This window comes from Herpailurus yagouaroundi, unplaced genomic scaffold (genome assembly GCF_014898765.1).
Source record: "Herpailurus yagouaroundi ecotype Mexico unplaced genomic scaffold, PumYag 67440, whole genome shotgun sequence".
NCBI classification, from domain to species: domain Eukaryota; kingdom Metazoa; phylum Chordata; class Mammalia; order Carnivora; family Felidae; genus Herpailurus; species Herpailurus yagouaroundi.
Genome location: NW_024420251.1, coordinates 1,393,223 through 1,399,625, shown reverse-complemented (window position 1 = coordinate 1,399,625; position 6,403 = coordinate 1,393,223).

Below are 6,403 nucleotides of genomic sequence, written 5' to 3'. Positions count from 1 at the left end.
CGAGCCATCAGCCCAGAGCCTGACGCGGGGCTCGAACTCACGGACCGCGAGATCGTGACCTGGCTGAAGTCGGACGCTTAACCGACTGCGCCACCCAGGCGCCCCTACATCTCATTTATTATAGGCTATTGTCATGTCCAAGTTTCGAGGAGCCATCCCAACAGAGTATTAGGATCCATTCCGAGTGTTTTTGAACATTGAATGCCTAGACACAAGTGAGTGCCACTATTTTAATCAATTCTCCCCCATCTACTCCCTGGGTCCAGCACCTTCAATATCCAACTTCCATAAGTGTCCTCACAACTGTCACAAGCACATATTAGCCAGTCTCTGCAGTTCTTTTGTCACGCAAGCTATTTTCTTTCAAAACAAGAACTGCACTTCCAAGCTTGGGGTATACTGAGATCTGAGTCTGGCTGTCATCCTGGAGGCAATAAGAGACAGTGGAGGTGAGTCTTGAAAAGGGAAAGCATCATTTGCAAAGCACATGCATCAGGTGTGGCCATTGCAGGGTCTCCAGACAGGGGTAGGCTACTGTCCCCTGGCAAAAGAAAAGAGGCTGCCAGCCTGGAGGGTTCTGGAGAATATGGGGTTCAATATTCTCAGGCTTATCCACCCAAATGTCTCTATCCCAGGTCTCAAGGCCCCACTATTTTCCCATCAAGACCTTGATATAGAAGCTATCGAGTCTATATTTAATCTTCCTCACAGCACTCTGTCCTTTCAATTTGATGTTGGGTCTGCTTTTCACCATGGTCTGCCCTAGTGCTAAAGGAGACGTGAATGCCTTTAAATGCTTCCATGGAGGCCCTCTAGCTTTTGCAGGGTTTGTGAATTACAAGCTTGTAATTTTCTTTATTGCAAGTTTCTAAAAAATAACAAAAGCCAGAGGACCCCCAAATCCTTATGATTCCTGCCATCCCCATGCAGTTTGAGTGCTACAACTACCACACAACTAGATGCTTGACAGCTGAGAATCTGAATAACTGTAAAGCCACTACATGTCAGGGGCTGTCACCACTTTTCCCACCAGAAATGGGGTCTTTATTGCCATCTGACTAGTAAGAGATCTGGTTCCAGAATCCCATCCTCGGGATTTCTAAGACCCTCCCTAGTACCAATTACCTAGTTTTCCAGAAATCAGAGCATAAGAGAAAAAAGCTTATCTGCAAGTATCTTCATTGGGAAATATGATCCCAGAGAGCAGGAGTGAGAACTGGAGGGAGCAGGGATGGAATAGGGAAGGAGGAGGGAAGAACCCAAACAAGGCTATGATATCTAATTACGCACTATAGTGTGTAACCGGTTGCTTGATGCCATGTAGCCCTCTGAGAATCCACACGAAACATGTCTCAGAGCTAGGGACGGGGTGGGGGGAGGGCAGAAGTTACCCTTCATCTCCTTTCCCCACTGGCCAAAGTTTCACTGCACGGAAACTTAACCCCCCTGCATGTGTGCCTAGCAGACAGGTTCCCCCGGTATTCCACTCCCAGGATAGAGATGTACGGTGTACAGTTGCTTCAGAGGTAGCAGGAATCAGAGACAGGTGAAGCTAGGCAGATCGGATATGGTAGCTAAGATGTGTGGGTAACCTTCCCCCCTCCCCTTGTTTTTCAAACAGATCTTTCTTCCATGACCAGTGTAGTGCTGGGGCAAACTGCTCAGGAGACGCTTGGGAGAGAGTGTTGAGTGCCTGCTCCTTCTTAGGTTGGAGAGTGAAGCTTAGGATTCTTTCCAGGCCCAAGAACCTGGTGGTGGGAAGGACGAAGATCACAGGCAACAGAGACTACTGGTCCAGAGGCATCTGGTTCCTTTCTGCCAGGGGACGGAATGCCACCATTTTCCAAACCGAGGGACAATGGACCACTCCAAAGAAGTAGGAACGGGGGGAGGGCAGAGCTGGGCTCTGGGAGTGGGGGAGAGAATCCACTCAGGACCGTGAAAAAAAATCATAACAGCATCCGTGTAAAGTCCTGTCTGCTCCCATCTGTAGCTGGGGTTTTACAGGAAGTGGGCTAGAGGGTTCTTCAGGAGACAGTGAGTGGAAGCTGAGCAGCAGCAAGCGGCTCTGGCTGCCTCTCTGGGAGCTTTCGGCGGGGGGATGAGCTCTTTGCATTTCTGGGTGCTCTTGGCAAAGGATAAGCTGCTTGCATCTGAGCCCATGGCCTCAAGCAAATGGATGGACATCCATGGGCCAGATGCCTTCGATTTGCACCATCCCACAGTCCCAGGAAACCACAACTGAAAATCAATAATTACTAATAAATCGCTAAGTAATGTTACACTGGTGAAATGGCCATTTCATTAGCAGGAACAAGCCCTGAGTGGAGAGCTGGCTAGTTCTGGCCTCTGTCAGGGGCAGGAAATGCTCACTGCTTGCTGGTCGTCCAACTGTAGAGAAACATGGTCCCTTGTGGCTACAGTTTTTTAGGGTTACAGAAGTTTTTCGAGGCTTCTGCTCCGGTTCCCCCAGCCTCACTGAGCTCATGGAGAGGCATGGTGGGGTGGTGCACTGCTACATTCGCGCTTCAGGAACAAGGAGCCAGTGTGTGGCTGTGGTTTCACAGCCAGGGCCAGGACTCTGGAATGGACAATGATGCATCCTGGGAAGGGGGTTTCTGTGGGATAAGGCAGGATGGGGAGGAAGCTGACTTCCACCTGGTCACCGGTAGGAAGCTTCTAGAGACCTGTTTGCAAGGGTCAGTGTGGCACCACGTCTAGCTTGCTTAGACTGAAGCCCTAAAGTGGGGCACCATGGCCCTCTTAGCCAGTCAGGCATCTGCCACCAGGTCCAGGGGATTTGATTACTAAGGCTGGTTGTTTTGCTGCAACATGACACCAGCCTGTGCGATCTGGCTCTGGGCATCACGTTGCCGGCACACAGCTATGAGATGGAAATTTGGCTGCTGCAAAAGGCACCGATTTTGCCTTATTCTCTGAATCTCCTTTCTCTGAACAGCAGGGACATTTCAGTCCCATGTAAAGCACACACTCTTCCTCCTGGCAAATTCCCAGTACCGTAATTCCCTATATAGTGCCACCTTGGAAGTGCCTCGGGCAGCATCTCAGGGGCAAGAAGACTGTTCTGCATCGTAGGTCCTGAGACACTGAGGGAGTAATGAGGTACTCAGGGAGAATGTGCTTGGGTAGCAAAGCATCTGCTTAGCCTCACTTGCCTCTGTGCTCAGGAGAAAGGGCCGGGAGACAAACTTCCTTGCCCTTTTGGTTTCATGACTCAAACTGCACCAGATGCCATCCATGCTCATTCCTCAAGGCAGCATGGCTTCCCCATTGGTGGACGTGCCATGCGGCCGGAAGCAGGACTGTGACGGCATAGCCGCAACTCCAACACGACCAGTGGCCACCCTGCAGCCAGGACTGGTCTCTCGGTCACCAGGGCAGGTGAGATGGCGGGGAAGCGCTCCCTGGAAAATGCTGCACATAGGAGGTCCAAGCCCATGTCTGAGCCACAAAATAAAGCCTAGCAATGGGTCTCATGCTGGGCCGGTTGCAAGATTGAGCGAAGTCCCCAGGGTCTTGCCTTCCAGGCCAGGCGTCTTATCATTTGAAGGAGCTGCCCCTACAAGGCACCCAGTATCACTGGCTCTTTAGAGGATCGCTCCCTCCATATTGATTTGTCTGTGTTGCCTCTTGGTGCACTGAAGTCATTTCCTATGAGGGGCTCTTGGGATTTACTTGGCCCAGCTCTGTCACAGGGCAAATGCCTATGCTTTGCCCTTAGCAAGGATTTTGCAGCGGCAGGAGGTATACACTGGCTGTATATGAATAACAGCTAACATCTGATAGGTATTAACTCACTGAATCCTACTCCTACCCTGTGAAGTAGGTACCCCAATTAGCCCCATTTTACAGATGAAGAAACAGAAGCACAGAGAGCATAAGCAAGCTGTCCAAAGTCACACTGCTGGTAAGTGGCAAAGCCTGGATTGAAATCAGGCTGGCTCCTAGTTGCTTGCTTTTATACTATGCTATGTAATCTCTCCCAGGGTCGGTGTGAGGATCCAATGAGTTTGTACGGGTCAGGTATCAGCATCTGCTGCTAAGGGCCCTTCCAGCCCTCAAGTGGGGTACATGTGTTCTCTCTAATGAGTGTGAGATGGTTTGTCTTTGCCAACCCCGAGTGGACAGCCCAAGTCCAGCACTCTGCACACAGTAGGTGTTCAGAAAAGGCTCCTTGGTGCAGTCAATCACTCAGATACACAGGCATTTGTATTTGTACATTGCATACTAGCTCTGTGCCTGCCCCTGTGCTGGGAACACATGATGAACCAGAGCTGGTGCCTGAAGTCAGGCAGTACCTAGTCTACTGGGGAGACAGGTGGATCCCCAGTTTACAGGCCAGGGCCATGAAGATGGCACTAGACTCAGCTCAGCCACCAGAGGCGCTTTCTGTAAAGGGACGATTCCTTCTCCTGGGCTTCAGGGAGGAGGTGGGTCAATGAAGCCTGCACACAAGAGCACTAAGGCTTCAGCTGAGGTCTGGTGGCTACAGAGGAGTGCCCCAAGTGAGCTGAGGAAGGAGGGCTCTCTGCCACCTGCAGGGAACAGCACGTGCACAGCACGGAGGTGTGAAAGAACAATGTGTTTTGGAACAACCAGTTGTTCACTGTGTCCATCACATGCGTTGTCTTCAAGGAGGCTGGGGGGCAAACCCAGAGGACAGAGCACTGAGACAGAGGATTATTCTCAAGTGTTCAAATCAAATGGAATTTGACTTTTGCTTGTTTCAGACTTTCTTGGGACCCGTGATCCCTTTCTTCCTTCTAATTTCTCCCTTTTGGAATAAAAATGTCTATCCTATGCCTGTTCCACTATATAACTCAGGGTTCACCAAAGAAACAGAGCAACAGATATCTATATCAATCTGTTGATCGATCAATAGATTGGAGATTTATGTAGCGGTTGACTCACACTAACAGAGGCCAACAAGTCCCATGATATGCTGTCTGCAAGGTGACCCAAGACAGGCAGTGGTGTAATTCAGTCGGAGTCCAAAGGTCTGAGACCCAGGGGGCTGCTTGTGTACCTCTGGGAGTCTGAAGGTCCAAGAACAAGGAGCTCCAATGCCCAGGGGCAGGAAAATATGGATATCCCAGCTCAAGAGGAGAGAGGAACTTGCCCTTCCTTCACTTTTCAGTTCCATTTGGGCCCCCAATAGATTGGATGGTCTTTGCCCACAGTGGAGAGGGTGGTTCTCCTTGCTCAAACTACTGATTCTTGCATGAATGTGCTCACAGATACCAGCCAGAAATGAGGTTTTACCAGCTATCTGGGCATTTCTCTGCCTAGTGAAGTTGACACATAAAAAGTCATTACCCCCATTGTTACATTTTGGAAACAGACAACTTTTTACATGGCTTCACAGGCTTACAACAGTGATGGCTCTGGATGAATTCTATCCCAAGTCTCATCCATATCTGATTTCAATGACATTAGGATGAGATTTTGGACTGAGAGCTGGTGCCAGAATGAGTTGAGACTTGGGGTGACATGGGGATGGGGTGTTGAATGTCATTTGCATATGAGAAAGACACATGAACTCTAGGGGCCAGAGGGCAGACTGTGATAGGTTGGATTGTGTCCCCCTCCTCAAATTTGTATGTTGAAGTTCTAACCACCAGCACCTCAGAATGAGACCGTATTTGGAAGTAGGGTCATTGCAGATGTCATCAATTAACCTAAGGTGTGATGACACTAGTGTTAGGTGGGACACTAATCCAATTCCACTGGTGTCCTTATAAAATTTGGGGGCTGGGGTATTTAGACACAAAGATGTGTTGTGAAAAAGGACAATGTGAAGAGACACCAGGAGAAGATGGCCATCTGCAAGGTAAGGAGAGATGTGTGGGAGAGACCCTTCCTTTACAGCTCAGAAGGAACGTCTTACCAGCCCCTTGATCTCAGACTCTGGCCTCCAGAACTGGGAGACAGTACATTTCTGTTGTTGAAGCCCTCCAGTCTGTGCTCCTTTGTTATGGTAGCCTGAGCAGGCTAAGGAATTTTAGTATTTTGGAGTAAGGACTTTTCCCTGAGGGTAATAGGGAGCCATGGAAATATTTTAAGCCAGGGAGGAATGAAGTAAGCTCTGTATTCTAGAAATTGACCCCAGCAGCCGTGAGGAAGATGCATTGGATGGAGCGAGACAGGAGGCAAGAAGTCAAGTTAGGACATGTTGCTGTACTCTATAGATGAAAGTGGATAGCTGCCAAGTATGATACTAGTAATAAAAATCCTGATAATAATTAGCAGCAGGTGCAGTAAACATTTGTACAACTAATACTGGCTGATCACTTGTACTGTGGTAGGTGCTTTACATGGATTCTTTTTTTTTTTCAATATATGAAATTTATTGTCAAATTGGTTTCCATACAACACCCAGTGC